General features: G+C 37.1%; 1 long non-coding RNA gene across 1 annotated transcript in view; it reads left to right on the top strand.

Moving 5' to 3' along the window:
- Positions 1–10,251, top strand: part of LOC130410318 (uncharacterized) — a 44,660-nt gene extending 34,409 nt beyond the window's left edge. Inside the window, exons 3-4 of the long non-coding RNA XR_008904995.1 lie at positions 3,542–3,593; positions 9,139–10,251. This is a non-coding gene — a long non-coding RNA (uncharacterized LOC130410318). The remainder of the gene's footprint in view (positions 1–3,541; positions 3,594–9,138) is intronic.
- The last annotated feature ends 14,169 nt before the right edge of the window (positions 10,252–24,420 follow it).

Genomic DNA, 24,420 nt, shown 5'->3' with positions numbered 1-24,420 from the left:
TTCCTGCAAAGGCTATCAAACCACTTCAGCTGGTTCAGAACGCAGCAGCACGCCTCGTCTTCCAACAGCCCAAAAGGGCTCACGTGACTACCCTTTTCATCTCTCTTCACTGGCTACCAGTTGCAGCCCGTATCAGATTCAAGTCACTAATGCTTGCCTACAGGACTATCACTGGATCTGCACCGGCTAACTTCCACACTCTCCTGCACTCCTACACCCCATAAAGATCCCTGCGTTCACCAAACCAGCGGCGTCTTGTATTGCCTTCCCATAAGGGCAGTAAATCGCTCTCCCGCTCGTTCTCGTTCTCATTCACAACTCCTTCCTGGTGGAACATTCTTCCTACTTGACAAAAAAAATACTTGACAAAAAAAAAAAAAACACTAACCCTTTCTCTCAACAGGTAGTGGTCTAGCTTTTGTTGAAACCAGTAACTTTGTATTGGCACCTAATGTATTATGGCTCCTGTATGAACTATTGCTTATTGCTCCTAAACTCTTTGTAAGTCGCTTTGGATAAAAGCGTCTGCTAAATGTCTAAATGTAAATAAACTGCAAAACAATTTGAAAGAACTGATATATGCAAAGTCAGTAGGTAGCTGTTCACTTAACCAGACCTCACAGAAATCCAACAGTATTTAAGGATGCGGGAAAATGTGTATGAATATGTATGATGTAATTAAAAAACTTTGACTATTAGAAAACGGTTACTGAACCCCCTCCCTTCACCCCGCCCTAAACCTAAAGTCACTAGTGCGAAAGCAAACCATACAAGAACGTATCAATAATATTGTACGAATTCATACTAATAAGCCAGCCATAGTTTCGAATTAACGCAAGATTGTGTTTGAGCTGAAAAGCTGTACTGAAAATGCTTAACCGGACACAAGAACAAATAAACTAGTTTGCCGGGTAGCCATGCCCTTACTTTCTCTGGACTCAATCCCCTCACTGACGCCATGTCTAGAGCGGACGCGACGCAACATGACAACCTACTCGCCCTCTTTCAGACCGCCATAAACTAGCATCGGCAAAGTGACACAATCCAATCTCATTCATTTCAATGGAGAGCTGCCGACTTCAGGCGACACGAGCAACAGTCATTTGGCAACAGAAAGTGGGCGTATCCAGCAACGGAAGTTGATAGACAAAAGTAGAGAATTGTTCAATTTATGCAAATGATGAGCGACTTTCGCGAGCGACTACCAATAGGAGTAAAGCAGCGAAGCTCACGTCATCCATCTCTCGTCAGTTACTGGAGGATTTTTTCAAACTGTTAATATAGGACAACTAAAGCTACGAACACCATACGAACGATCTCATAGCAATAGACAAGCCACACACATCAACAAAGTATCTGGCTCTATCTGAACAAGGCTTTAATGGGTTTGTCGCGCTGCATCCAGTGTGGACGAAATTAAAAATTATTATGAGTTCTAACGGTCGCATCCGGTGTAGACACGGTGTTAGTATTTCTCACATCACTTGGAAGAATCACCCCCACTCTAAAGTGGACTATGTCATATCTTTGAACATTTACGTTTATCGTGTTAAAATAAATGGCCATCCTTTTGCCACACACACTGTGTCTGTCCTCTCTCACCCTGCCTTAGTTCTTAACAAAACAGATAAAGTCGTTCACCTTGCTTAAATGGAGAACAGCTGCTTGTGTAACAAGCTCCACATTGAGTATAAGAACATTGAGAAGATCATCTGTTTCAATGGAAACAGATTGGGCTCTGTTTACAAAGCATGGAATTCATGGCTTTAGTCTTTGATTCTGCACACTTGTCAAAAGCAATCACTTATTGTTTTAAATGGACCTGCAAGTTCTTTTTGTTAACACCACCAAGGTAAAGTGAATCCCACTGAGCTGATAAACCTTGAAAGGACTGTAAGCTGCTTTGGATAAAAGTGTCTACCAAATGTAACTCTCTCTCTTTTGCAAAAGTGTCTTGATTGTTTAGTGTGGCACTGGGAAAAAAAAATGATTCTTTATAATACCATAGAGTTCCCAGTCACAACATGTTTACAAAGTGGGCAGTAAGCGGAGCAGGTTGGCATGGATGAAAAATATAAGAGACCCATTAACCTTGTAATGTCGCTGTGAGCAGAGGAACCGCTTTCACTATCTTAAGCTCTCATCACTTATGGGCCCTTGGGGTCCTGCAACTAATTAACCTTGTGGAGACAGGCTGTGTTGTAGTGTGCTGAGAAGAGAATATTAAGAAACCTTTCAGAGGGCCATTAGCAATGAGATTAACATATCTTACTTTCAAGTGAATTTTTGACATGAAACCAATATTTGTTCGAAGTCACACCACAAGCGCTTCGGCCTGTCTGAATTTAAAGTGACAAGGTTTTCTGAGAAACGGGAAGTCTCTTAGGGTCAGCTTGTGGCAGGTCTATTATAAGGATGTGTGATGTTGTGTTTAGCATATCCATGAAAAAGGCTATCACGCATTGGGTTTAAAGGATGTTGCTGGCCATTGCTTTAAATTGGTTAAATGGGTTTTGAACAAAAACTTGGGAATCTAAGTTCAGTCAACAAAATAATCTTTATTAGAAACATGTGTGTTTAGTATATGCAAAACAATACTTTGACTCATTCAAGTTAAAATTGTTCAAATTACGTCATTATCCTTTTGTATCAAGTTGTATTTTTTACTTTGACGTGGCAGACAATCTGAAATGAGCATTTTCACATGTTTTGTAAGGTAAAATATCTGCTGTTTAAATATTTAATATGATCATGGTTCCCATTGGTTTTATCTTGAAATGTAATATTTTATCCAGGGTTGGCAAATGATCAGCCCAAAAACCCAGCTTACATACCAAAACTCAAAATATACAGTATTTACAGTCACTGTTATGCATAACACACAATTCCTTTTTTAAAATCACTGTAATAATCATAAACACAGTTTGTTGTTGACTGCTAATGACTAAAATCTTTTCACCTTTAACCTGCAGAATAGAAAACAGCTGGTTGCAACAGTTTAAAAACAATTCTGCGGCAAAATCAGACCAGGCAACGATCATTTTAATCTATACATGATATAACTTTTATAAGCATTAATGTTCAAAGTAATGTTAATTATTTTAAAAGTGTGACATTTACAATTATTTACTTTTATTCACTTACAGTAGAATCTGCTTTTATCCAAAGTGATTTATAGTTCAGGAATACAACAAGCAGGTCATCTTAATATTCAACATAAACTTAAACATAAACATCATGCTATTACTCAGTGTACAACCTGATAATTGCTAAGGAAAAGTTGCTCTGCAGTTTTATTTTCCTTTCTTTTTTCTTTTTAAAGAACACAAAAGGTAATAACGATTTTTTTCGCAGGATGTTATGGTCATGGGGCCCTGGTCATTTCTATATATGTTTTGTAAATTGTCAGACTGTGAAGTCAGAGGAAGTTCTTTAAAGAACGTGCTGTGATATTCTGAGAAGGCTGGTGAGAGGGGTGGCAGAAGGGAGGATGTTCAGAGACCCTCTGCACCTCATGTATAATGCTCTTTGTGTTTTACAGGTTGGCTAGGCTGAGGAGTCAGACAGGAGTGGAAGAGTGGAGGTGTTGGCAGGTGAGCTCTTCCAGAATCTCAAACAGCCCCCCCCATCAACTTTCTCTTTTGGATCTGGCTGGGTGTGTTAATGTAGCATTTTTTTCTGTGGCGGCAGAACAGAGACGAATGTGTCCCATGGGTGTTGTTTCAGCCATACGTTCATTTCGTTCTCTTTTCTCTCCATTGACTGCTGTTCAGACTGATGCATTAACTTGCAATCCCCTGAAAGCAAAGCTGAAAAAATTACTGTTTTGACACAATCTTAATAGTCATTTTCACGCAAGATTACATTCCCTAGGAAACGTGAGTCTGCGTGTGAAAAGAGCTGCTTATTACTATAGGAAAGTAATAAATCTGGGATAGAATCAGCAAATTCTTATTCACTTGTGCTCGTTTAGACCCAAAAACAATTATGTTGCAATTACGGTTGAGAATGAGAATGAATGGAAGAGAAATTAATGCGCTGAAATAATTCTGACATAGGTTCCTACCACATATACTGTACTAGGAAATATAACAAGAAAACATAATTATTAATTAGAGTATTTTATTAAATAATGCCACAAAGGCCATTACACATACTCATGTATTCACAACCACATGCATTATTAAGTTTTCCCCAGTGTGCAAATTATGCCAGATTGCAACAAATAGACCCAAAACAGGAGTCGTGTTGATCTCATATGTCTAGACCTCTGCAAACGCCTCAGTTGAAGTATATGTAAGGAACCCAGTTAATACACAGGCCTGGAGCTCGGCTGCAGGGGCAACCCAGGCTGTGAGCTCCTATCATGGAAAGAGGAGAATGGACATGGCCTGTGTTTGACAGAGCCAAGGGCAGCGTTCTGAAGGACAGATCACCCCAGAGGTGTGGGGGGGTTGTTCGGGGGTTTGCACCTTGGCCGTGACCCATTGTTGCGTGTTAGCACCTGTGGATAAAGAGAGGTAGAAAATAAATGAAAGGAATATGAGATTATGCAGTCCTTGATGTAAATCAGAGCCCATTAGAAATTCATTAAACACTCTCCAGAATACAGGGCTGAAATATGACTGCATGCATGAAAGGGTATTAAAAGAAAGTTCACGAGGAGTAAAAAAAGACAGCAGTGGGTAAAAGGTCGTTCAGTTAAACTAAATTAGAAGAACGGGAGGGATGGATGGACAGATGAACGGAGGAAGAGATGGATAGATATGAAGCAATCATTAAATATGAAGTGGGTCATTTTTTACTGTTAAAATACCTTATTTAATCTCAGCAGTTACTATGCAGAAATACATTGTGCACACTAAGCTTGTCACTATTAAAACTTTTTATTAAAAATGACTCCCGTTTCATATCGCTGTCTGAAACCTCATATTCCCTTTTTCAGGAAATGAAAAAAACACATACTTCTTAAATGACTTTGTTGACTTCTTAAATGACACCTCATTAATACTTTTTATTGGTTAGATATATGCAAAACCAAGTGACAAACATAAAGGGTGCCTAATAATAATGATTTATGGCAACAACAAAAAATCACGAAATATGAAGGTACAAGGTTTCAGATGGACAGAAGCGATATTTTGCAATTACTAACCAAAATATGTGTTCCTGGATGTTTTTAGCTACAAGAAAAAGCAACCAAAGCAAACAACTAAAGATAACGCTTTATAAATTAAATAATAAATCCACAATTCTGATAAATAATTAATGCCTGGTCAAAGAATAAGGGTTTTATGGATAAATTAAATAGTTGTTCAAATTAGAACACAGCCGTCTAAGCTCTATTCTGTATTATTGATGTTGTTTTGATGCAAATAGTAATTTTCTGAGCCTTTACGGTTGATAAATGTTTGTTTTGGTAAGCATGGATTAAGTTCAATACTTTCTAATCCTCCTCACAATAATAATGCATGTATACAAAAAAGTTTGGTGTGTGTTTTTGTAGAAAATCAAATCTATTAAATGAGCAATATAAAGTTATGGTTTTCTTTCTAGACTCTGTTGTGATATACTTTCTGCTAATTTCATTGATTTTGAGATGACATATTTTTGAATGCAAACAAAGGAAGCAAGTAAGCATTTTAGGACTTCTGGTTCCATCGACCCAAAGTCTATGGGTTTTTTTAATGGGTTTTTAAGTAAATCGCCTGAAATGAGGTCTGTGGTTAACAAAACCTTTCAATATTTTCATGATTTACCCGCTTGTGATTTTTTAAAGCCTCATTGTGTCTTAAAAATGGTGGTTACTTACAAGTTGCTATAAACGTTAGACCTCATCGCGCATATAAATCTCACAATAATGCAACATGGGCACAAATCTCTTAAAACGTAGATGCGGATTCATTCACAGCGTAATTACTTACCAAGGAACACATTTTAAATAAAGTTTGAAAGAATTGTTGGAGGCTTGGTGGTGGTGATGTTGATATCGTGTAGCATTCGTGCAAATGTATTTCGGCTTCAAAGGTAACAAATGTTGTGTTTATTTGTTAAGATTATCTTGTTAGATAAAACGTGTAAACATCATAAACCTTTTTAGATCACCAAGCTTGTTCTTTGCAATCTTCCAAAAGTCGTTCGGAAAAATGCATAGGCTTTCGGGTTATCCCTTAAAATACGTCATGTTTGAGGTACTGGATAAGCGAGCAGAAGCAACACTTCAGTGTCAGAATGAAAAGTATACAACATATACAATATGTTTTGGGACACAGTTAAAGGTTACATGTAAGGGAAACAACTTATTTAACTGTACTTTTAAATGTACACAATATGTCACTTATGTACCCCAAAAGGTACCAAAATGTTTGTTTTGTACCACTGTAGAAGTACAAAAGGAACCCTTAAGGACAGCACCCTTGAATAATAAGTTAAGGTATATTTAAACAGTATGAACCTACACTGCAATGATGTATTTCATTGTCATTGCTATGCAGTTCTCCTTCAGGTAGTCTAAGTTATTGTGTACTCTCCTCTGCTCAGCTGTCACTGATTCAGACAGGCTGTTCCAATAACCTCTGCTGCATCCGCAATATAACACTGGCCGGATTTTATAAATTGAATTTCAGTGCAGGAACGTTATTTTGATGTAGCTGTTTATTTATTTTCATGTGTGTCTGTTCACACATGACGCAAATAGATATCAGATTGCAACAGAGCTCAGGGTGTACCGTTAAATGTGTTTGTGCATGTGTGACAACACTACTTTCCTTCTTTTCATTCAGTCCTTTTCATCCAGAAACCTTGTTTGGTTAGATCATTTGTACATGCGTAACTTTCCCTATGTGTCTTAATATATTGAATATAATTTAAAGCAATAGGTTAACCCCTTTAATTTTACATCACCCTGTTTATTTTTTGACACATGATAAGTTTGGTTCCAAACTTTCCAAAAGTCATGTTTTGTATTATGCTAACATGTTTTTATTGTGCTAGTTAGCTGTATTCTTTAAGTTTTTATGGGATAAATCAAAACAAACAAATTGCAGTTTGATTGATATTTATTGGAAGGCACAATAAAAAAACATGATTTTTGATAAATATTTACTCATTTTGGAACCAAACTCTTCATACTTTTATATTAGTTCATCATAGTTTTAATTCATATATTTTTTGCACCTTAGCTTGACTGGAGAAAATTCTGATTTTCTGGCATGGTCTAATAGAGATTAAATTGCACATTAGAATTCAAAAGGATCTACTGCATACTTCATGTGAGGTGTGCAGATTTTATGTTACATAAGTTTCTATTCATGTGAAAATTAATTAACGTTTGAATTATTTCAATATCAATTTAGCTACCCACAGATTACTTAAGACTGAACAGAATTAAAACATAAACAAATCTTAAAAATCTTCTCTGAGTTCTGTTTCTGGGTGTGCACACAAACTTGCAGCATGGTTTTCACTTTTTTACTTTGTAAAATGAGCTCTGTGTTTGGCATTCTGAGCACTCTCACGCTAGATGCACTTTTTGTGTGTTTTGATGATTAGAAAACTTCTAGAAATAGCTCCAGTATATCAAACAGGAGAGAATAAAGCCGCTGTGACGTTCTTGGCCGAGAGGTCTTTCATGCTTTCATGGGGAAACTGTGGAGGTGATTGTGAATGGGCCTATTGTTTTTTAAATGAAAGCGGCCACATCCAAAGCTCCAGCGCTGAAGAAAAACAAGCCAGTGTGTGTACAGAAGCCCCCTTCACCTGTGACCCTCCCTCTCAGATGTTCGGCAGCATATGTCCCTGTTGCCCCTTCACCTGGAAAAACAGAGAGAGATGTCACAACGTGAAAAGAACAAGCAGGAAGCTGGAGGAGAGAAGACAGAGAAGGCCTTGATAATTAAGACACCAGCTGTCACGGTTTGTTATGGAACCCAGAGAGGTTGTGTTTAAAGTGACAGGATTGACATGTAACTCCGGCGTGTCCACAGTAGCCGATGACTCTTGAGGGCTGAGTGGGTGTTTTATGGCTTTCATCCAGCCGAGTATGTGTTTTGATGCAATCATTATGATACCACCAATGAACATTCTTGCAGGTCATGCTGTTATTAAACAAAAATTAGCGTTTCTTGAACCTTTGCGATAACAAGGAAGGCACCCCGTGAGAGATGAGGTAACAATCCCAATTTTTATACACTATTTGAAATAAAGCATCTGCATTTCTCCAGAGCCGATTTTGCTCATTTAAATTCTTCATGTGTCAGGTAGCATTTAATGGGAGTTGTGATGATTACAGATCGGGAGGCTGGGAGTTCCCCAGGTGTGTAATTGCAATTCTTCGTCTTTTTTGCTCATCTGTGGAGGAGTTTGAATTAAAACAGAATCCATTAAAAAAGGATAAGAGCCTCTTTGTTGATTTTTAGCCCTCTCTTTGATCCTTTTCTTGCCACCAAGCCCTATTTTTCCTTTGTTTTTATATTTGCACACTTTAAACCTTTGCTGCAGTTTTGCAGCAGGTTCGCCAGTTACTTAGTGTAGATTGAATTACTCTCCTATTAATACTGTTTTCAATTTAAAGTTAAACTTTACTTTTACCAAAATTAAGCAATACACAATAAAGCACTATATAGTGTAAATGCCTCATTCATTCATTCACTCACTTTGACTTTTGAGGTTCAAATTGAGCAAGAAGAGACTGGCATAAGCACAGAAACTCTGCAAACAATGACATTGTTCCTAATCATTTTTGCCTTGTTTCCAAGTAAAAATATTGGAAACTTCTTAAATGATGATACATTTACATAACAAGAAAAGTGACCTTAGATATTTATTCTTGTTTTATATAAAATATATAAAAATAGGTAAGTTTATGTTTAAAACAAAATTGTTAATTAAATATACAGTAAGTTGCAGTACTGTTTTACAGTGTAGATTAAAAGGGATCTGGCTGGACGTGGCTAAAGAGTGCAAAGAAGCGCTCTTCCCCGCTGTTTAGGACAGGTATTCCCAGAGGACCTTAACTCATTTTTGGAAGCATGTAGTGTAGAGATGGAACCAACTCATGTCAGTGTGCTTAAACTCCACTGGGGCTAAGGACACTGGCCGGCACCCTCCAGCTGACCTTCTCCTTGTCTCTCTATACAGGGTTGTATAGTCTCCTCCTGTGGCACAGCACAACTCGACCACCACTGGGATTTCTAAGTGCAGGCTAAAAAAACTCAACCTGATCATTGTGGAAAAACATGGCTTGCTAAACCAGTACTTCATGACGACATTGGAAAAATGTTTTGCTGTAGTTATGCAGCTAGTTGTCAGTAACTTATTATAGATTTATATTTGTCTAATTTATTGGCAACAGTTAGTTCAAAGATAAATGAACATTGCACATCTTTACAGAAAAACGCTAAAATAACAGCCTTCTGCAAAGCATTCTAGGAACCAGAAATCCTCTTAACGTTTTTTTCAATTTTTTAATTTGGTTACCAAAATGCTTTGCATGAGGATTTTATTTTGTAGTTTTTCTATAAAGATGTTTAATGTTTAATGAACAAACTGTTCCCAGTAAATTACATAAATGTAAATCTACAGCAAGCTACTGGCAAACCGCTGCCAGTAATACTGTAATTTCTACAGGTATTCATTACAGTGAAGTTTTAAGTTGAATTATAAGCAGCGTTGCATCTTAATAGTGTTGTTTTGTGGAAACAGCTTGTTTCTTTGCAATTATTTTTGGCTTATGATTCTTGAAGAGATTTAGAAGGATTTCTGGACATACTGTATAGGTAAAATAAATAATATTTGTGGTTGTCTGGTCGACCAGCAGAATTATTGAGTTATTAAAGCAATATAGCCATAATCATTTATTCAAAAGTACTTAACATCTGTGTACGTCAACCCAGTGACAAGCAACAGAGACAGCATTTACTGGTGAAAAAAGCAGGTTATTTTGAATAAATATAAATTCTGATTAAATTTAAAATAGCTCAATTGCATCTGCATTTTTAACATTTATTTCTGTAATGTAACTGTTTTGTTTTGAGAATTCTGTAAATTGAAAAAGTTAAATTCTGTAAAATCACAGTTTTTTAAGTGTAGTTTTGGGGTCAGATGATTGTTCATTAAGGACCTTTTGTTGCATTGTTCTTTGTCTGTATTTATTTCATGTCAGATGTTAATTTTGTGTATTTGTGTTGTTTCCTGGTTTTCCTTTGTCTGCACCCTTTTTGGATTATTAAAAGCACTCACATTGTACTTGGATCATGTCTACTCGGGTTCTTGTTGGTTCCCCTCAGTACAAGAAATGTTTTTAATGACATTATGGTTAAGAGCTCATAAAACAAACAAAGGGAACAACTAGACAGCTTCCAGTCATGCCAAAGAAACATTTACAGGCATGAAGCGCCTCTGTGTGACTATGATCTTAGCTCGATCTAACTTTCCTAGAATGAGGTTTTTAGGTTAGCACTTGTTTTGCAAAATCAATGCCTTGTTTAGTATTAACTGACAGGGTCTCTGATTGGGTTTAAAGGTAACATATATCTTTCTGTTTATCAAAGAACGCCAGGGAATTCTTTTCCATCAATGAGTCTGACAAACAACCCTTTTTTTCATGATCCAGTAATACCGTTGACCAAGGCCACAGTCCAAACAGGTTGATAAATATATCTGAGAAATAGACGTTTGTCCCAACACAAAGGGTTTCACATGAATGGAAAAGGAAATAATTTTTTACTCCTTCGCAAAACTTTTCATGATTTCTGCAGGTCCCAGTATGTAGTACGGAATTCTTTGAGGGATTATTTTAGCCCTTGACATCGATTTGGGATGCTGGAGATAATAATGATGTGTTTTTTGTGAACACGAGGAAATACACAGCTTGCTAAAACCCATAAGCTGTAAAACTAAGTGAGACGTAGCTTATTGAAGCCAATATAATTGCTGCGTACTTCCAGACACTTCACGCTCTCTCTTTAAATAAAGTGCTTACAATACAAGATAGTTGTCAAAAGCTTCAAAATGTTCTCAGGAACATTCCTAAATAATTCTGAACACTAAAGGCATTAAGAACGTCAGAAATTCAAGTAGGGTTCCAGTAGGAGGATCAAGGCCTCAATATGTTCAGAAATGACCTTGTAAATGGGGGCAGCTCCTTTCTTATCGCTCTTATTCTTTTTTAGTAATTTATTTTGAAGATATTTTGAGAGGCCGTTGTTTATCATTATTAACATTCTTATGTACAGACATGGACAAAAATTGTGCAAAATACTAGAACAGTGTACTTTTTTAATTATGTAAGGATTTATTATAAAAGATTGAAAACTGAAAGAAAAAAAAATATTTTTACATTATCAGAAATAAAGATAAAATGTTTTTTCATTTATTTAACTTTTGAAAACTGTATAGAAAGTTTATCAGACACACACCTGGCCAGAAGTTAATTTCCGGACCGTTTATCGGTCTGCCTTGTGTCTAGTAATTTATATTTATATTTTTTATTGTATATTGATGATTTAATTAGACAATTTGAATGGTTCATATAACTTTGTTACATTTAAGTTTAGCAAAGTTACTGTTCCGGTTCCCCCGGTTTGTTCACAATCCGTTAACAAGATTGCCCATGTGAGCACGTCTCAAGTCCCGTTGATGCAGACAGTAGTCTTATTTCAAATTTTTAACACTACACAAACAATATTTATGAATATAAATGATAAACGACTATCTTTAAGATTTAATTATATATGTATGATTACAAAATAAAAGAAATAAAAATGAAACCGGAAGTGTGTTTACATCTTACAAAGTGGAACTTTTGGACACTGTTTGAATGCATGTCACATCATCAATTGTTTTCTGCTCTGTTTATGTCTGCAATAAAACAATTTAGCTGCTTTTATTTATTAGACGAAGTACCTCCTGCAGGCAGTTAAGAATTACAGTCAACTAAAGCTGCTCTTCATTGACTCCAGTATATAAATACTATCCAGAAATCTGTTCTCAGTGGTCACACGATATGCTGATTAACAAATTCTAAAAGACATCTTCCATAAAGACAGACATTTGTCCAAGAAATACAAAAACACATATTATACATGCGTTTATAGTCCTTTGGACTATAACACCTCCAGTGTTGATGGTCACTGAGGGAACAGATAATGAATCTGGAGTCGATGGCAGATGCTCCATAGTGCCAGCCAAATATGAAAGTAGCCACTGGGAAACCGCATGTGCAGACGGTAAGTCATTCGGCATCGTCCAGCATCTCTTTTTGAGTCACCACATCATGCAAGGCCAGAAATGGTGCTTTGTCTGATCGAATCAGGGAAAATTGTGAGTGAACCCTAATGGTGAATAGAGGAGAACCATGTCTCTTTATTCCACTAACCCGATTACACCATTTCCCCATGCTGACAGACACGGGGTTTAATCTGGAAGCAACACCTGTGCCTCGCTGCAACGCAAATAAATGAAGCATTAAAAAGCTGCAGGCACACCAATAGGATTTGAGGAGGATACCTGCACAAAGGTGACCTCTGGAGATTCCAGAACAGAGCTCCGCTCGGCCAACAATGGCTTCAAAGGGGCTTTCGTCACTGGTTCCTTGTGGAATGTTGACTTTGTCTTAATCTGCGAGCTGTGAAGGTGATGAAGACGAGGATAAAAGGTGAATTTGGTAGACACAAAGCAAAGCAACAAAGCGAAACATCACACAGACGCGGTGATCAGCACTCATTGTCTTTTCACACATCTGAGCAGTCCGTTATTGAGTGAAACGTGCCTTTTTCCTCCAGAGAGACAAGTTCCGGGGTTCCAATCGCAGCCATTTGATGGTGTCTAATAATGGCTAATTTCCTACTCTTGCTTTGCGTTGACAACCAACTAGCCAAGACAAAACGATCAGGGTCGTAAAAATGAGTTTAAAGAATCAAGATTTTTCCCTCCGTCTCTTACCTGATCTTAGTCCTCAAAGCTGTCTGGCAAAAGATTAACACTCTGTCTAAGCCGAATGCACTTTGTCACAGTGCTGAAAAGAGGAAAAGCAAAGCAGGCAGCAGTACACCATAAACTTGTTTTATTACACCACACAGAGCACGCTAGCATGCTTTTAATTAATGGCCAATGTGCTGTCACCCGTACTGATGGCAACAAAGTCAAAATTGGACTGTGGGCCAGATTTATAACAGAAACAGATGCAATATTTTATTGTACTGTTTGTTTGGTTTCTAAACTCAAGTAATTAGATTAAATAGAGGTTCATTTGGTCAACTTTTGGGAGCACCCTAAAAGTTAGCTCAAAACCCAATAGACATGAATTTCAAGACACAAAAGTCAAATCTTCAATGGATGGCTATAGGAGAGGTCAGGAAACAGTTAGATAATACCATGGGAAAGCAGCTGTAAAGAACAAGGTTTAGGATACAATGAAATATACATAGGAGACAGGTAGAGGATACACTTCAAAGGCTGCTCACAAAGGACAGGAAGATGGCAGCACATAAAACTTTCATAAGCACTTTAAAACTTAGATTAAAAAAGGTCCAGCAAAACAAAAAAGAATCCTTCAGATGGATAACTTGTCATATGTAGCTAAAACCATATTTTTCCAGCAAATCCCCAAAATATGTACCAATGGATCTGAGTTTGATGCCACTCTTGTCCATCTCTGTAAAACGGAAATATTTCGATAACAGCCCATGAATTATAAAACAGTGGAACAATGAAAGCTGAAGGGTAATGCTTTTTTTCTCTATGTTTCATTCATTCTGAAATCTCCGGCTGTCTTCGATAACCCAGGATCTATTTTGTGGATGTGACTTTGAGAGAAAAGGATAAATGCTCTTGAATCCCGTCTGAGGGCTGAAGAGAATACGTGGGGGATATTTTTGTTGCTGTGTTTTGTCAAAGCCAATATAGATTTGCACCTGGAACTGCTGCTGCAGGAGCCTTTTGAGCAGCACAGCAGCATTGATTGGGATTGAGGGAGCCTGAGATTCTGTTCATCACCCCTGTAATTGCTGCAAGGGGGCTTTTATTAAACTGCTCAGACATTTTGGAGCCAAGAGTCAAAACCTTTAGTTCGCAATGAAACGTACACTCTTCCCCAAAGCCCACCTACCAAAATAGATAGAGGTGTGCTCTGGGGTTTAGTTCGTAATATAATATTCTGAAAAGGTATTTTTTTATTCATGGATATTTAATTTTAATTACAGCCTTCCCAAATCAAGACATAACATTGCAACTTTATGAACCTATAACATTTATGTTAAAAATAAGATAAATAGAAAACAATGAATTAGGCCTGCCTACATTTTGAATAGCGGGGTAGTTTTTCAAACATTTCAGGATGCCTAAATGACACGTTTTATAAAACGATGGTGAAATATCAAGCGAAAATAATGGCGAGGACAAGCTGGTTTGAAAACGATGCAAGAAAACTATACGTGTGTCTATTTTGCTGTTGGCGATATTCGTTGGCGCTGTTGACGCATGCGCACTGCGCGAGTGCTTCACAGAATAAGTGCACGTCAGTATTTCCACTTTTTCATTATTGTGTCAGCGGTTTAAATCTGTTTGTAAACATTATTCTTATGTTGTTAGCACGTCGAAGAAACTTTGAGCACCTCAGGAGTGTTCTTTGTTTAGTTAGATTTCGGCAGAGTGTGTCGCGTTTTGCGCGCACTGAAATTGCAAATCTGTGCAGATCAAAATTATTTTAACATTGTAACATTACAAATATTTTTGTCTTTAGCCTGCGAAACTAGGATTATAGGTGGACTGTCATCGTGTAGCCTAGTAGTGTTGCGCTAGAAAAAAAACAGGTGTGTTCGATTTCATGCAGCCGTGCTCAGACCTATAGTCCTGTGACGTTTAAGTACCGCGAGAGTCGATTCGAAAGCATACGGAGCATTGTACTCTCGCTGTACTTGGGTGTCATACACCGATCGTTCTGCACAGCGTATAATTTTCTCTTCCCTCTTGGCCTTCACTTGCTGTGGCAAACCAGTAGGTACATTCGTATGAATTCAAATCCGTCCTTGTCTCAAATCTTGCACATATTTGTACAATGAATTATGGATGTTTCCAATCCACAATGTATTCAATTGCAAATTGAGGCTCTGATTGAAAAGTCGGAGCGCCATAAATATCCAATTAAAATTAGTTTGTTTGAAATGGCCAATACCTTATGTATATGGAAATCCTGTCTGAGGAAGGCTTACTTATGTTGATGACAGCACATTTTAATTTCTTTGTGAAAAAACATAGAAGGTCAGCTATCTAAAACTGTAAAGCTTGGGATCATATCATGCATTTTTAATGGGTTAGTAGTAGTAAGATTACATTTTTAATGTAATTTTTTGTATGTTCAGTAAGATTGTTTGCCATAAATGCCCCAAACTATGGATTTTTGTGGTAGGTACAAAATGTAGGAAATATGCATTGTGTGTGAAACACTGCTGGAGGGTGTTTATTAAGAGGTGATATTTGTTTACCGATAACTTATTTTTTATAATTGTAAAATACATCCGCAGCAGTCTATTTATGATCATTGATGCGTCATATTTGATTAAACTGAAATGTCTGGTGAACTATTACTATTAGCTTTCCTGTAGCTCAGTGTTAAGAGCATTGCAACGCAAGGTTCTGGGTTCGATCCCAGGGGATTGCAAATACCTATGTAAAATGTATAGGATAAAGCAATGGATAAAAGCGTCTGCCACATGCCTAAATGTAAATGTACTTTTATCTCAAACAAACCAATAAATATAAATCTCCAAATAATGCAAAAGCTATAATAAAATAAATGATCTATGTTTTAAAAAAACATTTTGCAACTCTTTCCTGTCCACCTTGATGGCCAGAAAACTATATGGGTCTGAAACATGAGTTTTGTCACTCTACAGTCATTTGAGCCCTGAATCTGTTCCTTATTCCATTGTGTCTAGCACCAGAAAACTTAAATAGTCTTATTCGTAACCATTTAAGAAAGCTTCAGCATGACACAGGTCTTTATGAATTTGTTTCATTCCAGGTTATACATATGTGCAACTTGGCCACCATAGTTTGTTCTGAATTTGGTAAAGATTAGGCTTTGAGTCGTGATGCTGAATAAACTGCAGTAATGCGTATGTGTTACACAAATCTCTGGCACTCTTAGTTTGTTAGTTTTAGTTTTACTGAGACCTTCACTGGTCCCTTGGCCTAAGGGGTAGCAGACTCTCTGCTGGTTGCCCATTTCAGAACCTCAGAAGATCGTCTGGGTATTGTTTGCTTACTGTATCATGAATACTAAGTATCCGTAGTTTCTACTTTTTTTCTTTTACTGTGTAGCAATACATTCAGACACAGGATTCGAATGTCTTTTTTACAGATCCTCTCGGCCATAAAACCTATTCCCATGTAGACCCCAATTTTCTTTTCAGGAAGCAAAACCTGTGCTTCTACTCCCATGACCCTTTAAAATGTCCATCTAGATTCGCTATTGTGTGTCCTGCTGTATGCCTGGCTACAGTAATAACAACATGTTTTCTTGGTTTTAATGATTGCTTCTTCTAGAAGAAAACAATTATTCTCTAAGGGAATGGTGGAATAAGCGAGTGTCTGAGATCAAAGCTGGCTGGGCGGTGTGGGGTTTAGAGTAGCTGTGCACCTCTGATGGAGATGTTGAGTGTTGTCCATTTCATAAGATTTATGTAAAGCAATATGTCTAATAGGCTGCACATCACTCATCCCCTCTCCGAATCCCGCTTTCATCTTGTTCTGTGAGTGATCAAATAATGTTTACATGCGTGACCTCCTAAATAGAGTGATGTTTTAGTGGGTCATCGTGGTGTGTGGTGTTGTATAACCTCGAAACACATTGTTAAAGACAGAGAACACATTTATATGTGTGTGCGTGTGTCAGTGCACGTGTGTCTCCATGTGACACTTTTGAAACCTGTATAACATATTTGTCTGGGACACAAAAGAAGATATTTTGAGAAATGTCTCGGTGGTTTTGTATCCATTAGGACAAATTCTTTACCCATGGACAAATTAACCGCTGTGGGTGGGAAATATATATATATTATTATATTTGCAACCACATGATAAGTGGAAAAGAAATATGCCTAAATATAGACCTTATTTAAATAAATTTTGAAATATGAAATGTACGTGCGTGTTTAATGCGTACATCTGTCAGTAAAACGTGACACTACAGCATATAAAATAATAAACATCTTTAAATAATGATAACTAACTTATCAGAAAGTTAAAGTAACTTTTTTGCAGTAAAATATCCAAAAACCACTTGGTCAGTTTTATACATTTTGTTCAGTTGAGTATGAATATCTGTATATATATATATATCTGTATCATTTTTATTTTAAGTACAGATTCAAGTACAATCGCATACAGTCCTTATGTATGTGATTGTGTTCATGTCTTGTAATGTGTGTGTTAGTCCTCTGCCAAACATTAAAATCTGAATAGGACATTGCGGATTAACTATTTTGTAATAAAAATTACAACACAACCTGTGTTGATCAATATTAGGCAATTTACCTGCGTCTCTCTATTAGGGATTGACAATTCCTGATTGTTCTTAATCCACCAAAATTTGAGCTGTTCAGAGACAAAGTCAAGAGTAACCAAGTATAACTGACAGACTTTCTGTGCCTGAAGCAACAGCTGTGAACTTAATTGGGTTAAATTTTTCGCTCAACAGAGAGAAAACGGTGCAAAGCTCCAGTTTAAAGGAACCACGGAAAATAAACATGTGATATGATCTTTGACAGGCAGGTTCGCTGTGACTGATAGTGCATCCCTGATGCTCGGAATGCACATTTACACTTCAAAGGACTCTGAATATTTGTTTAGGATATTTTACGTTTTTCTACCTACTTTGTAGAGTGTTTTTGAGAGGTGTCAAAAATGACAAATAAAAACAAATAATCATTGAAGGTGTAGAGAGACGGGTGTAAAAAATCGCTCTCAGGCCAAAACCTTATAAATCTTTTTTCCTGGAATTGCTTCATTTTGGCACTCGGTGTTCAACTAGAATGTAAAGGATTGTGAAAATAAATGTTTATAAATACTAAACTAAAAGATACACTGCTTCATGTTTTCCATAAACCTTAAGCATTGCATAACAGAGAGTCAGATACCGTAAAAAGACATTTAAAAAAAGTGATAAATCCCCGAATCTGTAAACCAAAAGTGCACATTCAGTCTCTTTTGTTTTGACAGTCAAAAACATAATACTCATCACTCTCCTCCAATGCCATTTCTGACGTCTACTGTTCTGCAGTTTTCACACACGGCAACATGAAAAAGTGCCATGCTAACGTTACTACATCCCATAATATACCAGTCGCACATCAATAGGTTGTGTAAGAAGGGTAAAATCGTTATGATTAACTACTCATTTCTCCAAGTTATTTATGCATGGCCATTACAGGAAAACACGCCTAGAGACACATTGATCCTATCCTTCCGGAGTAAAAATGTCTTTATTGTATTTCAGCTAAGCAGCTCCTTTATCTTGTTTACTGTATCGACAGAACTGAACAGCTGTTTGCAAGACTGGAGCCGGTCCACATTGATGACATTGATGTGACAGGTAGAGCTGCAATGGTACAAAGAATATGAAATCAAAGACACCCAAAAGAAGATATTTAAAAAAAATCAAACAATGACGTTACCTATTAACTTGCACTGCTTTTGTGTCCATACAATGGAAGTGAATGGGTATCGCTGTTGTTCAGCTACCAACATTTTCAAAATATATTCTTTTGTGTCCTGCGAAACAAAATAACTCATACAGGTTTATTATGACATGGACACTCTAAAAATAAAGGTATTTAAAAGGTTATTCACAGCTAACCATTTTTGGTTCCACAAAGAACCATTTAGTCAACAGGGGCTTTCGCACCTCAGGAACGATTTCATAGTTCCGGGACGATTTCCCGGATGTACCCACTTTTTGTTGTGTTCGCAACGCAGGACCTAGCTGGAATTTTAGTTCGGGAGAACCTTTTCGGAGCAATACTTTAGCTCCTTCTCTGAGGCAGGGTCTTAACCAGCAGGATAGGAACGACCCATGTTGTAAGCAAACGCTGATTGGCTGAACACAGCACCAATCACAACATCCTCCATCATTCTGTTGTTTGTCGTTGTTCGACGGATGCACTGAAATGACGCCGCTGTCGACCGGTTTACTTCCCTAAATAGTTCCTTTTATCGGGAAACAGCCTGAGGGAAAACTTAGTTCGCATAGGACAATCCTCAATACTTGTTTTGGAACTTTCCTCAACTTGTCAGGTCAGAAAGCACATATTAGCACATATAAAGGTTCTTTAAAGAACCATACTTCCTTACCTTTTTATAAAGTAAAGAACCTTTAGGTACCTTTTCTGAAACAGAAAGATTCTTTATGGAACCATTTAGGCAAAAACGGTTCTTCTATGGCATTGTGAAGCACCTTTATTTATAAGAGTGAGGGCGAGTAAATAATGACAGAACTTTTATTTTGGGACAAAAAATTCCTTAATTCTGAAAGAAGCCATAAATTCACACATCACAGACACATTTTAGCTGGTTAGTCTTACACACAATTCACATGAACTACATTTTATCTTTTTGTGTGGATTGCCATGTAACTAACATGAGCTTATTGTTTGATGCTCTATGACTTACTGCCGTAGAAAATATCTAATAGAATCCCTGGCATGATTTACAGCATAGCCGATGTGTTGTGTGATAGAGGAAGTTTAATATCACCGGTCATCCATCTTTAGGTCTGTGATGCAGTGGTACAACATATAAAAGAGATACAATTCGCTATAACCACATATAAATAACACTTTAGGAAATGCATTTAATAATGTCATTCTCTTCTGTTCTCATGCAATGACATACAAATGAAATTACTAAATTCGAATCCAACACGGGAAGTATATTAAAGAAATATCTATGTGTGACAATTTTAACATTGATTATTAATTATCTGGAAATTCCTGATACTTTCTATGATGACATCCTCGTGGATAATTCAATATATTATGAGTGATGCTTGAAGTAGTTATTCCATTAAGTTGATAAATATGCACCCTGTTTGCTGCTACTTCAAATTCATTTCATTTTGAATGAATTGAAATTTTAAAAACATTTCTGTTCACTTGTGAACGGGGCACACCCCCGCTATTTAGTTTCCTACTCTGTCTGAAACCAAATGTATTTCCCATCTAGCCCCAAGGCTGTACATTTTACTGACAGATATTGAATAAAAACAAATGCACCGATAAAATTAGATGCTATTTTGGATTAACTAACCTGATTCTGTTGAAATGTGCTGTATAATTTATTTAATGTCCTGTTAGCCTTGAATTTAGAATGGATCAACAGGACAGCATTGTTCATTCAGGTGTGTAGAAAGTACAGTAGACGAAAACAGACAGCCCCAGCTCAGAGAAAACTGCTTCCTTCCTGAATATATTGGACGGAGACAGGAAGATAGGATGTGGGACTTGGCACATCAGAACGACTGTGCTTACCCAAATCTATATTGTCAGTATGACATACTACAACCACCGTTCTCTGCTACATAAAGCCGCCACTAACTGAGATTGATGTAGATGAGTCCTCAGAGCGGCTCCAATTCTGCCGCGTGCATTGGGAAATCAGTAGGGTCTTTGAATTTCTCAAGTTAAGTTTGACGTTTATGATATCACATTAAACGAAAAAAAGCTGTCAAATGTAGTGGTCGATTGATATGGGGTTTTCAGTGGCTGATGGCATTAATGATAATTAAAGAGAATGGTAGCCAATAAAATTCCGATTATATATAATACAATTTTTTTTCCGGTTTATGAAATTTAGAGACATCTAGTGGTGAAGTTGCGAATTACAAGAAATGTCTCACTTCACCGCTTCCCTGTCTATTGCAAAGAACTACAACGCTAAAATTTTGTCACATTCTCGCTTCTAAGCCGAGGGAGACAATGTATTTTTGAAACATGCTCTTTAGAGCAATGTGTCCCTTAAGGGCTACCGTAGAAACAACATGGTGAATTCCATGCAAGGGGACCCACAGTTTACGTATAAAGAAATAGCTCATTCTAAGGTAATAAAAAAATAACGCTTCAGTATGTAAGGTCTTTATCCAGCTCTGAAGACATAGTTTTATGTCATATTATATTGCATTTCTGTCAATAGATCCTCAAACAAATGACATATTGGACCTTCAAGAGTCAATCTGTAACATATAAACAAAAGCTGTTATTGAGCAAGTACATAAAAAAATCAATGTTAAAAACCTTAAATAATGATGAGCGTATAAAAATGATTTATTATTTTAGTGCTTCTGTCAGATTTTGTAGGGAAATATCAATATCAGTTAAAGGAGACATCATACAAAAACCCCACTTTTTCTATGTGTAAGTGCTATAATCAGGTCCCGGGTGCATCTAGTTGTGATGTCCAAGCACACAATACATCATCGCAATATTCCTGCATAACTGTTGATTCACTATATGTCCGTATTGTTTAAATTATGCACTTACTCACCGATTACCAACAAAACACACATTGAACTGAGTTTCACTTACCGCGTGGGGTTCATGACCGGCATCTTTTAGCACTGGGACCACTCCATCTATGATTTTCAAATCCAGTATAACATCCAACGTTTATATTACATTGAAGCACATTGATGGGCATGCTCTTCCTCTCGCTCTCCTTCTGGTTTATATTTGCACTGTACTGAGATAAATTGGTTATAAAAGGAAAATAAGGACCTCTGTTTCGTCACAGTAATACATGGTTTTAAACAAAATTTGCAAAACTTGTTTGAAAGCTGAGGGAGTATATTTTGCATAGAAATACTACGTTATATGTCCAACTTGTTTTTTCGACACTTTGCTCATCTTAAGCATCAGAATCTAACACTTGTAACAATGTAAATAAAACTAACAGAATAAATCAATCCAGTCTTTTTTATTGATTTTAGTATTAATTTTATTTATCAAACAATTATGGTCAATATGCTTAATAAATTATGAAACAGGAGTTGAATAGATATGGAGAAGACAACATGAGTAGATACAATCAGTGTTTATGTTGTCTGTGTTTCTCTACAGGTATGCATAGGCTTAGTTGGGCAATAAGTCTGCCATATTTCTCAGTCTGTAAAAAGCCCAAAAGATCCAGCTGAGAAGAGTTTGAATGCATTCTATTGATTCACCACGTCAAAAGGTCAAAGCCGAAAGTCCAATGTCTTCTCACATGGTGAGAAAGCTCAGAAACCCTGCTGTGAGATTTGGCTCTGGCGTTTGGGTCATTGTGCACACAAGACCAAACAAGACCCTACAAATGTCATGTCTCCTTTCTTTGTATGAAAGACCAAATGTTCACACACAAGAGAGTCTCAGAGAAAAGCCACACACAAACACGCACACTTTTTCTAGTCTGAATACCGAATACTGCAATGATGATGATTTGCATAGAGCTCAAAGTCTCGTGTTCAGCCTCATTGGTTGATTATTAGTCACCGTACACTGGACACTCATAAACACAGACTGGCCTTTAGAATGTCACTGATGACAAAACTTGTGCTACTAGGCAAATTCACTGAGAATGAATTGGGGGCCATAGTGCGGTCTACTCACATGGTCGGTCTACCTTTTTCAATGACTGATTCACTTGGAATGATGCAAATTGGATAACATCGCAAATCTACCCACAAAAGAAATTTAAATCTCCTATGTGAACGCTACTATAACAACACGTATGGTAAAATTTGAAAGGTTGTGTGGAGGAAAAGCACACGCCTAACAAGCAAGCATTTACATAAACACAATAGCACATAATGCTAGCAAATGCGTTCTTTCGTAGGCTCGCTGTGGACAGGAGTCAACATCTCTATGATGACTGAGCAATTGTCCTTCTACATTTAAATTGAAATGTACTAACAGGACAAATTTGAGGATGAAGAAAATTGGACCAAAACAGAACTGAAGGAGCCATAGAGGCACAGAGAGAGAGAGAGGTAAAACCAGCATTTCAATTACATTATGGCGATTGTTTTTTATCTTTGACGCAGGTTAATGAAACTAATTAGTCTTCGCTGCGTAGAAAGCTTCTGGCGTCTCAGGTAATTGCTATTGGCTGAGATAGCAAAAGTCAATTTTACCTCACGCAGCGTAGGGGAAAATAAACATTGAAGCTTATCACTTCCGAAGCCATTACATGAGAGGTTTTACATCAACTCAGCACGCTCCGTAGCTTTAAGTCTTATTGGTGTGTCGGAAGAATCCTGTTACATTAAAGTATGCACTTGACAGGAAATTCTTGAAGTTCACAAACGGCGACTGTAGTCATAGTTTTAGAAGAGTCGGATTAAACAAATGACAGGAAAATACTCTCTCATGCATCTACGCAATATGCATTGATATCATTTTCCCACGTGAACACGCCGGGACACACCTCCTCAAATGCCGGGACACACCTCCTCAAATGCCAGGACAAGTTTCCTTGAGTGGTAAAACACGCAGCAAAATGGCTGCTTACAATAGGAGAAACAAAGAAACTGGCACTGCTATTAGTTGCTGACATTGAAAGCAGTTGGACTCGACGGTCCTTACGACTCACGAAGAAACCAGGTGTCCTTGGACACTGATATGTTTGCACGGAATTGCGTTTCCTGATATTGTAAGCAGCCATTTTGGGGAGTAGTTTGCCACTCAATGGAGCGTGTTCATGTGGGGAAGTGATGTCATGTTCATACCCTCTATAGACTTCAACCATGCATTTTTTGTAGCACTTTATATGGGACTTTAATTCTAAAATGCTTTCGTTTAAGCTTTTGGCTTATAGATTTATCACAGTGTGCTTTTTTACTTTTTAAGATGCTCAATAGCTATCCTGTTTTGTTTGATTATGCTTAAACGTAAAGACATAGTTCACCCAAAAATAAAACTTCTGTCTTCATTTTCTCATCTTCATTTCATTTCATATCTGCATGACTTTATTTCTTCTACATAACACCAAAGAAGATATTTCGAAGAGAGTTTGTAAGCCACCCATTCACTTCTATTGTATGGTCACAAAACCAATTCAAGTCAATGCGTGCCAGTTGACAACATTCTTCCAAATATCATCTTTGGTGTTCCGCAGAAGAAAGAAAGTCATACAGGTTTCAAATGACAGGAGGGTTAGAAAATCATTACAGAAATTTCTATTTTAATGGGGAGATATCACTGTAAGTATACTTAAATGAATTATTTATTAAAAACATCAATTTTATAAAATATCTGCATTAGCCCGTGTTCACACTTGACTTCTTTTTTTTTAAACTGCTAGCATCTGTTTTACATTATAATCCTATGGAGTAAACCATCTTTCAAATTCGTTCTGAGCGTTTTTTTGAACACCAGTTTCGGCGTCTTTTTC

Source organism: Triplophysa dalaica, chromosome 21 (assembly GCF_015846415.1).
Source record: "Triplophysa dalaica isolate WHDGS20190420 chromosome 21, ASM1584641v1, whole genome shotgun sequence".
Classification (NCBI taxonomy): domain Eukaryota; kingdom Metazoa; phylum Chordata; class Actinopteri; order Cypriniformes; family Nemacheilidae; genus Triplophysa; species Triplophysa dalaica.
Note: the sequence above shows the minus strand (reverse complement) of the source record. Positions and strands in the feature narration are given on the sequence as shown.